Genomic DNA, 13,780 nt, shown 5'->3' on the forward strand with positions numbered 1-13,780 from the left:
ACATGTAACCTTTAAAGTGGTTTATGCATTGCCTGATTCAATTTGGTTTGACAACGTGTTGAATCTTTTGGTAAATAATTATTTCGCAATTTGGAAAATATTTCATTTAGTTTATTGTAACTTTTAAATGATGAGGATTAATTCAAAAGAAAATTTAGTCGTAATCAATTTGGAGCAGTTAGTCTTCTATGAGAGTATGTTACATGTGTGAGAATCATCGTTTGAGTTTTGAGATGAACATAAAATCTTTGTGCTAATTTTTTGATTAATTATGTGATGGTGTATATGATTATCTAAATATTAAATTGTTTGTGTTACAAGTGTTCTAATTATTGGGAATTAGTGTATAGAATAAGAGTAGTCGAGAGCATCAAAAAGTGAAATAGTTTTATATTTTTTCGATCAAATTATTGATTATATATTGATGCAAGTGTCGTTGTTACTAATCGTAGGCTACAAATAAATTATTGTGAATGTGTGATTAAGTGAATTTTTAACTAGAAGGAAGGAGTATTAGTTGTGGTGCCGCTTTCACACTCTTGAACCACTTTGAAGATACTTTTAATCATCCATATTTGAATTTGAATGACCACATTTATGGTTATCTTAAGTAGTTGACTACATGAGTAAGAGGGATCAGCTACACCGATGACTTATCGTCAATAAAAGAGGCAACTTCTAGAATTTTCTATTTCGAAAGTTTCGAATTGGTCTAAAGTTTCAAATTAATCTAAAGTTTTGAAAATTTTGGATATTGATATTTTGAAACTTTCGAATATTCTAGAAAGAGGGGTGAAAAAATGAAAAGTTAAAAAACTTGAAGGGCAAAATTGTATTTCCACATTGTTTGCAGGGTGACAGGTTTAGATGTGGGGGTTCAGGGTAGAATGCTCTATTGCGAGTTGCTCATTACACTTCTAATTCTGCCTCAGACTTGACTACCCTATGTTGGGTCTTACTTTTTTTACTGTTGTTCCTGTACATCTGCTACTTAGGGGGAGAGTCAAAACTTTCAATGGAGTCAATCAATCTGATCACCATTTGAACAGTGGAACGTCAACCTCAAGACACTATGTGACACCCTAAACCCCAAAATAACATTTATAATAATATATATTAAATTATTTGAAGAAAACTTGCAGCGGATAAAGAAAATTTGTTAAAGAGAATAAAACTTTAATATCTGATTTAGGATATCACGTTTCTCCAAATACACATGTAAAAATTCAACTTTGTTTTTTTTATTTAAAAATAGTACAATATCAATGAACTTGATTCAAGTAGGATTTCTTGATTTAATTCCCAAGACTTACTCGTACTAAGCTTTCATATAAAAAGTCATTTATAATAACATAAGTAAAATACACATTACAACTCTTAATTCCCGGTATCACCTATCAGAGCGGGGTTTCTCCCAAACTTGAACTTCGAGACTCATTAACCTGTAATAACTACGATTTCGCAATCGCAGGGCCAAGCCAGTCAAACACAAACAACGAAGGACACGAGTTTTGAAATCATATTGATAGTATAATATAAATAAGAAGAACACGCAACAATCATAATAGACCGTATCATAATCACATTACGATATATCAAAATATTTAAGTAAATAGTATCATATTATAACATCAAATTCACTCAAGATAATCATCTCATTATAATATGCATCAAATCATCTAAGAGTAATTATTATTACTTTTGAAACACATCAATCACCACAAAACAATCACAAGTAAATGCAATGCTATGCATGAGCTTAGACTCTACTTCACAATGTGGTACCATTCTAACTCTGAAGTACTTGGTTAGGAGGCTTGATACTATGCCACCATCCCGGTGGACGGACAATTCAAATTGGCCCTGTCCTCATAGATCCCCTCAACTCAACCCGAGACACATATACGTGACAGTCGAGGTAAACGTGTGTTGCGTGGTAGCTCCCGACATTTGGAGTGCTACCTCCAAGTCACCTAGGAATTCCCCACCCGAATACCTCCAAGGTCTAACAATCTTGCCTTAAGGCTCAACAGCAGACCGCCACGATCAGGCTCATTCAGTTGTACTTCCCCATAATCACTAGGCTTGTCAGGCCCTACCTATATGATGACAAAATAGTCTCCACTTCACAAATTCACAATATTTATTTTTTCCCCTCGTTGGTATATGATACTCCATTAATACCGTAATATCAGACACAAATAAAAATCACAATATTCTCATCACAATTTATAACATCACTATAATTAATCACACATCATCACATAAACTCATCACAATTTATAGAATCACTATCATCATCACATATTCATCACAAATTATTAATCATACATTATCATACAATTTATAGAATCACCATTATTAATCATACATTATCATCATTACATATAATTATCACAACACATCTATTTTTATTATAACATCATTTAAACTCATCTAATCAAACATATGCATAAAATTAATTCAACAACCAATATCACAATAATATCAAATGCCACACATTCAAACAAATTAAATCAATCAACACCCTACAAATATTTCTATTCTATACTTTAATCTCACAATTTCCATATTTTCACATTAATTAATGTATCCCTCAAAGGGCTACTGCCATACGTAGCGAGCCCCTCATGAATCGTTGGGAAATACGGTTTTCCCGTTCATCTCACAATATATTATACTCATGAATTCAAATGCTCTCTCACCCCTTACCTTATTTCGACGATTTCACACGGATACGATTCCACAAGCAAACATCCTTTGTTCATTGACTCTTTGTCCATCAATCGTTCTAACTCGACAGTTTATGGGTAAACGTTAAAAATAGTTTATGAGGAGATATTCTAAAAAAACTAAATTCGAAAATCGGTCAAAGAAAATTACCATAAATCAGAAAACCAATCAGTGGATAATATAGCCACTTTTCACCCGGTCGTTTTGGCGTTGGTTTCACTCAAATCGGACTTATGGTGAAGGAGAACGGTGCAAAATAATGAATTCTACAAATGCAGAAGTCGGGTATTTTGGAGAGAAATTGGGGTTGTTAAAAATTTGGAAAATTATGTTTAATTGAATAACTATATATAAGAAACAACATACTCAAATTTGGAAGAAAATAGAGAAAGTTCTCTGGAACAGTTATCGATCACTGGTGTTAAACGATAGGTTATTGTTGTGTTTTCTCTTTGATTTTACGGCTGCCCTTTCAACTCCCTTCTCTTTTTTTGTTGTTTTATTTTATCAACAGTTAGGGTTGGTAAAACCCATTGATCCCTTTATTATTTTTTAATAAAACCAATAATTACTAAAACTAATGTTTTAACATTTTTTTTAACATAATTTAATTACTGAATATTGCTAATATTTCCAAACTAATATTTTATAAAATTAATTAATTAATCTTTTAAAATATATTAATAATCAAAACTCTCATATTCAAAATAATCACCCTGATGATACTTTTATTTATTTATAAAATACTCACATTAAAATACTGTCATCATTAGAGAATATTCAAAATTATAAAATAAATAAGTATAAAATCAACACTTTATATTAAATACTAAATCATACTAAATATATATATATAATCACAATATCATAATAAGTATATAAAAATAAAGAAAATCAAACACAATATTACCACTATCTCAAGATAATTATTTATAAAGTAAATAATTAAAATAAAATATATTTAGAATTAAATAAATATAATTAAGTACACATTTAATAATAGTCAAATGCATAAAAGAATGATATATTAATTGGGTGTGCGTATATACACGTAAAATCGTATAAAACCTTTTTCTTTAAAATATATATTACACTAAATACTATTATTTTTTAAAACATATATATCAAATAATAAAATATAATATTTATTATTTATATCGTTCATGTAATCTAGTATATATAAAACTAGCACATCATAAAATTTATTAACATATATTAACATATATTTTATATCGCTCATGTAATATAGTATATATAACGGAAATTAATCACAAAATTTATTAACATATATTTTATAATAATTTTAACATCAAATTAATTATTTAAAACCCTATTTAATTAATAAAATAGTTTATCATAAAATTTAGGGTGTTACACACTAAACCAGGGCTTATTGGGAGGCAACCCAAATTCGTATCCTTTACATGGTATTTTTGCATTTCAGTTTCATTTTAATCTAATTAGTTTCATTTTTAGTTAGTAATTGCTAGTTATATTAGTTCTTGATGTTAGGTATCAGCAATGAATCAAAAAGATATGTTGAGGATTGATTTTGTTGTTTGGATCAGCATCAAACGCGCCTAAAGCGTGGCTTTCACGCTTGAAGCACATTCCAAGATGTTTTTCAATGGTCGCGCGCGCCTGGGGTGCACAAATCCGCGCGTGAGGTGCATTTTGCCAGTTTTGTCACTGGTCTCGCGCGCATGAATCCGTGCCTGGGGCGCATTTCAGGTAGTTACACACTGCCATTACGTCCCATGCGCTTGAAGCACATTTATACTCAGTTTGCCCAAGGCTGGTTTTTAAAACCTTTGTCCTCATACAAAACTTCCCTCACACAACCCTCCCCTTCGACAAGAGTTAATTGATACATTCATCTCTATTACTACTACAAGTCCGGTATTCAGTTCAACAAAGGTAAGTTTTCCCCTCCTATCAAGCATTCTTCCATCATCAAGTAAGTTTTCTCTAATTGTTATTATCAACTCCTCCTTGTTCATTGATGCATGTGGGTTATTTGAATTCGAACTTGTGCTAATTGTAGAGATTGTTCATTGTTGCATGTGGGTTATTTAAATTCGAATTTGTGCTAATTGTAGAGATTGTTCATTGGTGCATGTGGGTTATTTGAATTCGAAATTGTGTTAGTATTAGAAAGTGTTCATAGATGCATGTTGATTGCTTGAGATCGAATGTGTGTTAGTATTGGAAATCGTCACTTATGACTGTGGATTGTTCATGTATTTGATGCTTTGCACTCCACCTATTTGATAAAATGACACAACAACTTTTGAATCCTAATTACCTCATTATATGTACTGCACTCCAACTGTTTGATAAAATGACACAACAATTTTTGAGTCCTAATTACCACAAAATATGTATTGCACTCCAACTGTTTGAGAAAATGACACAGCCAATCTCTATGCACTATTATTATTCAGAATTTTGTGGATAAACTCAGGGTAATTGCTGTGGTTATTTTGCCAAGGGGAGACATGCTAAAACTAATTAACTATAACCTTGAATATTTTGAATCTAGGATGTGCTTCATTGTTTTGCAGGACCTAATGGCAACCCAACATAAAGCTAAATGCACTAAGGTCAGAAACACATCTTCCTCCCAATCACACCATACATTCTTATTCAAGAATAGGGCAACGCAAGAGTATCATGCCAAACTCCCCACTGTCAAGAAGTTTGTGAGTGAGAATAATTTTTAAGTTGGAAGCTAATGAATTTGTTAACATTCAAGCGATGATTGCTGCCAGAGGATGGGAGAAGCCGACCATATTTGTCACCATAGCAAAGCAAGTCCTTAGAAGTTGAATTCTTCTCCAATGCCTCGAATCGGAAATCTAACAAACCATTCCCACATGACCAATTTGTGAGTTATGTACGGGGAAAAAGGGTTCCCTTCACGCCTCAAGTCATCAATGCCCTCTTTGATCTACCGAACTATACAGATTATCGCTTTCAAGCCATGGAGGACAACATTAAAAAAATAGACACTGAGGAGATCTTACACATCTTATGTAGATTAGACACAAATTGGGTATGAAATAAAGATGGATCACCTAGAAAAGTGCGTTCCTTGGATCTCACCCCGATTGCAAAAGCATGGAGTAACTTTGTTCATCCATGTATCAGATGTATCAGATATAACATTTCAGATAACATGCCTATTAACCGCTATCATAAAAGGCGCCATAATTAATGTGGGCATGCTAATAGCTGATGATATTTGGGGGACAGCGATTCTTGATCCTCCATCAGGCTACTTCCATCATGCTTCCTTGATAAGCAAACTCTGTGAGCAGGTGAGAGTGTTACCTAAACAGGATGAAGAAATTGTAAAACCTGCTACCCCAATAACTGTTAGGTGGATAGAAAAACACTCCATAATTTTGGCAGACTATCTTGGCGTTCCACAAGCAGCAATACTGGAGGAGGAAAATATTGAACCACAGGGGCCACATGACCATCCTCGTCATCCATCACAGCTTTCCACAGAGGATAGGTTTGACCGTCTAGAAACTAGGATGGAACAATTGATGATCAATCAGCGAGATGGACAAGCTAGAATCGAATTAGGGATGACCAATCTCTATCGAGCCTTCGCTTCATTCCAACAGACACCAAGAGGCATGTTGTATTTGGATTTATTCTCACCTCACCAGTATACTGGGGACTACAGTGGTACATGAGCGGAGGATCTAAGAAAATCCCCTTTAATGAATTACACAACTTAGAGAAGTTTTTTCTTTCCTTTTTCTTTGTTTTTATTTTCTTTCTTTCTTTATTTTCTTTTTTCTTTGCTTTATTTCAGAAGTTGAATTGTATGTTTCATTTCCTTTCCCTAAATGTGTACTATGATGAAGAAGTTGTATTAATTTGCATTTGATATTAAGTTTTCTGTTTGGGATTTTGAAATTTAAATTTCATTTCTTTGCTCATGTCATTGGTCAATTCGACGAGTTTCACTAATGCATACATTGTGGATTACTCTCTTATTAGCCCCTTTGAGCCTTGCCCTTTTATTTCGGTTACTAGCCACATTACATGCCAAATATCTGACTTTAAATAAATCACCTTACTTGGAGTTAGGTAGAAAAAATTATTGTCTTGATAAAGTTCTAAGTTGGGGTTGCTCATGGGATAGTAACCTTTTAAGTTGGGGTAGTGATTCTCACAAAAAGAAGAAAAAAAATTATTTTGTGTGCTTTGATAAATAATATCTGTTTTGTTCTTTTGTCAATGTTTGAAAATCTCCACAATGAAAATGTGAAGAAAAATAAAAAGTGGTAGATTAATTTGAAAATGTATGTCTAACTCTAAGTAGTAAAGCCTATTATCCCAAAATGTCCTAGCCTTACCTAAGCCCCATTACAACCCGAAAATTCTCCAAAAGTGTATGTGTTTGCTACATTGTGATTGCTAACTAGAATTTTTTCAAGCCCATGGTAGCGTGATGCATGTTCTAAGATTTGAGTGATAAATTCATAACCTTTTCTAATTCATCGGAACCCAATTCAAACTCTAAAGAGGAGAAAAATTCAGAAAACATCAAATAGAAGAAGTTGTGCGCCTGAAGCCCAACAGTTGCGCTTGAGGCGCATTTTCTATGTTTTTCCACTATTGGGACGTGCTTGAACCGCAAAGCATGCACTTGGGGTGCGTGGCACGCGTCAGCATTCATTAAAATGCAATTTTTTTTCACTTTCTGAGCATCTTTTTGACTATTGGGAAGTTGTGAGACTTGTGCTCTAGCAGAGAAACTCAAAGATGGTCGTTTCTAACACCATTGGAGTAATTTTATCAAGAATCATTCATGAATCTTTCTTGTAATTTTTCTCTAATCTCTATCTTTTTTATCTCTGCCATGAGTAACTAAACCCTATTTGTTAGGGATGACTGTAACAAGATGAAACCCTTATTTTTCTGATTTGATTTCTAGTTATATGAATGAGTTGATTGAATTATTTTTCTCTTCACTGTGTTTAATGTTTTTTTATTACTTGATCAACATTAAAATGTTCTACGATTTGTATTTTGAAACGGAAGTGAACTTTACGAATACTTCAGATGAGAAATTCATGAATTTGTAGTTTAGTGATAGATACAGCTCATGAAACCAATTAAATTAGTTGCATAGACAATAATTTAGAAAGAGGATTACTGTACGGTAATGCTTAATTCTAATCTTAAATCTACTAAGGAATTAGGGGTTACTTTGGAATTAAAGGTTATGTCACTAAGACATTAGGGCAAGAATAATAAAGAGAATTCCATAATAATTCAATAAAGAAATTCAGTAACTAGGATCAAATTAGACACCAAGGTTGGATTCAAAGTAAAACTCATCCCTTACATTTTGTCTTATTATAGAGAATCAATTTTATTACTTTTGTTAATTTTAAATATTATTTCAATCAACTTGGGAAATTTTTGTTCAATTTAAGTAATTAAATAAAATTCAATCCTTGAGTTCGACACTCGGTACTACCGTTTTATTATTACTTGCAACGATTTAGTACACTTGCTGAAATGCTATCGATATTATTTTGTCATAATATAAGTAGGGTATGACAAGTCTAGTGATATTTAAGGAAGTATAACTGAATTAGCTCGATCTTGACGGTCTGCTGTTAAGCCTTAAGGCAAGATTGTTAGATCTTGGAGGTATTTTGGTGGAGAATTCCAAGGTGAGTTTGAGGTAGCACTCCAAATATCGAGAGCTACAATGCAACATATGTTTACCTCGACAGTCGCGTATATTTTGTCATAATATAATAGTAATAAAATATATTATTTATATTTATTTATTTAAGTCAGTCTAATAAATAAATAAAAAACTATTTTAAAGTTTGTAGCATGACTTTTATTTATTTATTTTTATAAAAAAAATCTAGTTTTATCTAGACTTATAGTAGGATAAGCCATAATACTTTATTGGGCGGCGTTGTAGAAAGGAAAACAACACGTCAATTAAGTCTAAGGATTCAAGAATTATATCTATTGAAAACTAAATGCATAGCATATATGCTCATGTAATAACTGATGTGTTAAAAAATGTAAAATAGAGCATAGACTATAATCATTGCATGAATGAATTATAAAAAGATTGATAATGTATATCCTGAAAGCATGAATATGCTAAAACAACAGATTACATTGCACAACATAAAATGACTCAACCAAATAAAAAATCAATTGAATTTATATAGGTCCATGATTTTGAGTTTGTCAAAAAAATATACTGAAATTTAAATGGATAATAAGATTACTCAATGAAATAAATTAAGCAAAAAACTAAAAGACAGAGCTAGAAGGAGGACCACCATAGATTTTATAAATATTATTAGTATATTATTATAATTTTTATCTTTATAGTTATCTTTTATGATTTTTATATAATATTTTATAATATTTGTTTTTTATTCAATATATTGAACGGAATTTAATAAATTTTTTTCTTTAATTTTAGCTTTATAATATTACTAAATTGTATAGAGATATTGTATAGATGGTTTCATACAAAATTATATAAAAAAAAAAAGTGGCTTCATTGAAATATACCATAAAAATAGAATATATGAGAAATTAATAATAGTAAAGAGAAACTCACAGCCACGATCGAAGTCAGGGCCGAATCACTATCGTAGCCAAGACCGAATCAATGTTAACGTTTTTAGAAGTTTTTTTCATATTTAAAATTGAGTCTTCTAAAATCACAAAACTCTAATATTCAGATTCAATATTCTAATAGTTGGTGATGAATGGTGGCGTATTGTAGGTTGTGGTACTACAAGAAAATTGACTTTTAGTGAAAGATTAATAATACTTTGAGTGACACCCGAATTAAGTATTAACTTTAAGGCGGCGTCTTGTTATGCTTTAAGAACTGTCAATACATGTTTTGAGGACCGTCATTACATTTCTTTTAATTTCTTCTTACAATAATGATTGTCACTAAAAACTAGATAAATATAAATAAATAATTGATTTATTGCTACGGTATTGTCTGTCACTAAAATCTAGATACATATAAATAAAAAGTTAATCTTTTCCTACGATATTGTTTGTCACTAAAAACTAAATAAATATAAATAAATAATTGATCTATTCCTACGGTGTTGTTTGTCACTAAAACTTATTATTGTTTATTAAATTTATTTAATCTCCCTACTAATTATAATTTATTTTTATTAACTAATGTTATTGAAACATAGAGTAAAATATAATTTAATTTTACTAATTCTATTAAAATATACAATAAATAGTTATTTTACTCTAAAAGATTCAATAAACTTTCAACAAAAGACAAAATGAGTTTCTTAATATTTATTATGATAAACTGCAAACTAATTTCATAAAGAACTAAAATTGAACTCCTTACAGGTAGAGATTGCCCTCAAAGTTGTTTGTAAAGTAAACATTGAGGTATGGTGTTTAATATAGGCTTTCCAAGATGCATGTCTGCGTACGTGCTTTTGAATTTTCATAGCAGCATCCTCTCTTCTCATGTGTTGATAAAGTTTACATGCAAGATTTCGTACATAACATATTACACATGTGAAATATATGTAAAAAGAAAGGAAATCGGTCAAGTAGTGAGATGTCCAACAATACTAAGATACACTATTCTATATATAGATAAATCCATACAATATTGCACCAATCCAAACATAAATTTACATAAATAATAATACAAAAACATAAAGTAAATAAAATCAAGAGCATCTAAACTAACCTTGGATACATTACCAGGTTGAACTTTGTAAAGAACATTGCAAAAAATGATCCCACCCCTAAAACCAAGCCTAAACTCTTCCTTAGAAGGCTCTGCTGGTAAATCCAACAAAAAACACTATGATGGCAAGATTTTACTAATAAAAACTTGAAAAATTGCAAAGTTAAATTGATTAATAATATTGTTGTTGCTCCCTACTCGTATATCTTTTTGTCTTTCATCAAAGAGCATTTGTTGCTACAGAAGTTGTTTATGTGATTCCTCATATTCAGCATCATGATTTTTATGAATGCATTCCTCTTTCTTTATTACGCATGAATCTTGGCATAGTAAACATTGTTGCAGATCCATCGCATTAGGACACTGCACTTCTGAAGAATTATTTTTCCTAAAATTAAGTATAATAATGACACAAAGTGACTAGCCAATAACTTAATAACTAATGGCATTACTTAAAAGGTGAAAAGTATCATACCTGTTCATCTGGGATTGCAATGCGATGCTCAAACTCCTCTATGACTTTATTCAAGACAGATTCAACCAACTTTTTCATGCAGAAGAACAATATTACTTTAACAAAATTTGTGACACCCTAAATCCCGAAATAATATATATAATAATTTATATCATATTCCTATAAAATTTGCAGCGGATAAATAAAAAAATATATTTCCAATAAAATAAAAACTTTATATTTAATTTAGGATATCACGTTTCCCAAAAATAAAAATAAAAACCCTTATTCCCAGTATCACCTATTAGAGCGAGGTTCCTCCCAAACTTGAACTTCAAGACTCATTAACCTGTAATAGCTGCGATTTCGCAAACGCAGGGCTCAGCCAGTCAAACATAAACAACGAAGGAGGTGAGTTTCGAAATCATGATGACAGTATAATACAAGTAAGAAGAACACACAAACAATCATAATAGGACTGTATCATTACACAAATATTCCATCAAGAAAATATCATATTCAAATGTCAAAATCACTCAAGGAAAATCAATAGATTTCACTGTAACATCAAATTTCCTAAGAGAAATTATCACCACACACGATGCATATTAATAACAACAAAACAATTACAATAAAATGCAATGCTATGCATGAGCTTAGACTCTACTTCACAATGTGGTACCATTCTAACTCTGAAGTACTTGGTTAGGAGGCTTGATACTATGCCACCATCCCGGTGGACAGACAATTCAAATTGGCCCTGTCCTCATAGATCCCCTCAACTCAACCCGAGACACATATACGTGACAATCGAGGTAAACGTGTGTTGTGTGGTAGCTCCCGACATTTGGAGTGCTACATCCAAGTCACCTTGGAATTCCCCACCCGAATACCTCCAAGGTCTAACAATCTTGCCTTAAGGCTCGACAAAAGACCGCCACGATCAGGCTCATTCAGTTGTACTTCCCCGGAATCACTAGGCTTGTCAGGCCCTACCTATATGATGACAAAATAATCTCCACTTCACAAATTCTCAATATTTATTTTCTCCCCTCGTTGGCATATGGTACTCCATTAGACCTTCATCTCAAACACAAATTGGAATCACAATATTCTCATCACAATATATAACATCACTATCGTTAATCGCACGTCATCACATATACTCATCACAATCTTATAACATCAATATCATCAATCATACATCATTACATAGACTTATCACAAATTTACAACATCATTATTATTAATTATACATCCTCATAGTCACATAAAACTTATCAAAATGCATCCACCTTTTATTATCATATGGCCTAAACATGTCTAATCAAACATATACATAAAATTCATTCGACATCCAATATCAAAATACTATCAAATATCACACATTTAACAATAATAAATCAAATAGCACGATAATATCAAATGTCACACATTTAACGAAATTAAATCAAATATCACAATAATATCAAATGCCCAACAATTAATGAAATTAAATCAAATATCACAATAATATTAAATATCACACATTTAATAAAATTAAATCAACACCTTATAAGTATTTCTATTCCATACTTTAATCTCACAATTTCCATTTTGCATATTAATTAATTTATCACTCAAAGGGCTACTGCCGTACGTAGCGAGCCCCGGATGAATCGTTGGGAAATATGGTTTTCCCGTCCATCTCACAATATATTATACTCATGAATTCAAACACTCTCTCACCCCTTACCTTATTTCGACGCTTTCACCTATGAATACGATTCGACGCCCAAACAGTCTTTGTTCTTTCACTCTTTGTCCTTCAATCGATCTAACTCGACAATTTATGGGTAAACGTCAAAAATAAATTATGAGGAGATATTCTAAAAAACTAAATTCGAAAATCATTCAAAGAAAATTACCATAAATCAGAAAACCAATCAGTGGATAATATAGCCACTTTTCACACGGTCGTTTTGGCGTTGGTTTCACTCAAATCGGACTTACGGTGAAGGAGAACGGTGCAAAATAACGAATTCTACAAACGAAGAAGTCGGGTATTTTAGGGAGAAATTTGGGTTGTTAAAAATCTGGAAAATTATGATTAATTGATGAATTAAATGAATGAATTAACATACTCAAATTTGGGCAAAAATGGAGAAAGTTTTCTTGAACAGTTATCGATCACCGGTGTCAAATGATAGGGTTATTGTTGTGTTTCCTCTTCGCTTTTACGGCTGCCCTTCCAACTTCCTTCTCTTTTGTTTGTTTTATTTTATTAACAATTAGGGTTATCAAACCCATTGGTCTCCTTTTAGGTTTTACTAGTTTTATTTATTTATTTATTTTTTTTAAAACACAATTTCATTAATAAAGCATTATTACTATTTCAAAACTAATAATTTATAAATAAAAACATTAATAACCAAATCTCATATTTAAAATAATCCCTATAATAATATTTATTTTTTTCAAATACTCAAATTAAAATATTACCATCATTAGAGAATAGTCGAAATTATAAAATAAGTAAATAAAACATCAACAGTTTATATTAATTACTAAACCTTAATAAATATATATAAAATCAAAATGTCATAACAAATATATAAAAATAATGTAAATCAAACACAATATCACTACTATCTCAAGATAATTATTTATAAAAAAATAACTAAAAATATAAAATAGTTATAAATAATTGAAATATAACTACGTGTATACTTAACATCAGTCAAGCGCACCTAAAAGTATTACATTAATTGGGTACACGTATATACACATAAAATCGTATAAAATATTTTTCTTTAAAATATATATTTCACTAAAATTCAATTATTTATTTTTTCAAAATA

This window comes from Cicer arietinum, chromosome 2, assembly GCF_000331145.2.
Source record: "Cicer arietinum cultivar CDC Frontier isolate Library 1 chromosome 2, Cicar.CDCFrontier_v2.0, whole genome shotgun sequence".
NCBI classification, from domain to species: Eukaryota; Viridiplantae; Streptophyta; class Magnoliopsida; order Fabales; family Fabaceae; genus Cicer; species Cicer arietinum.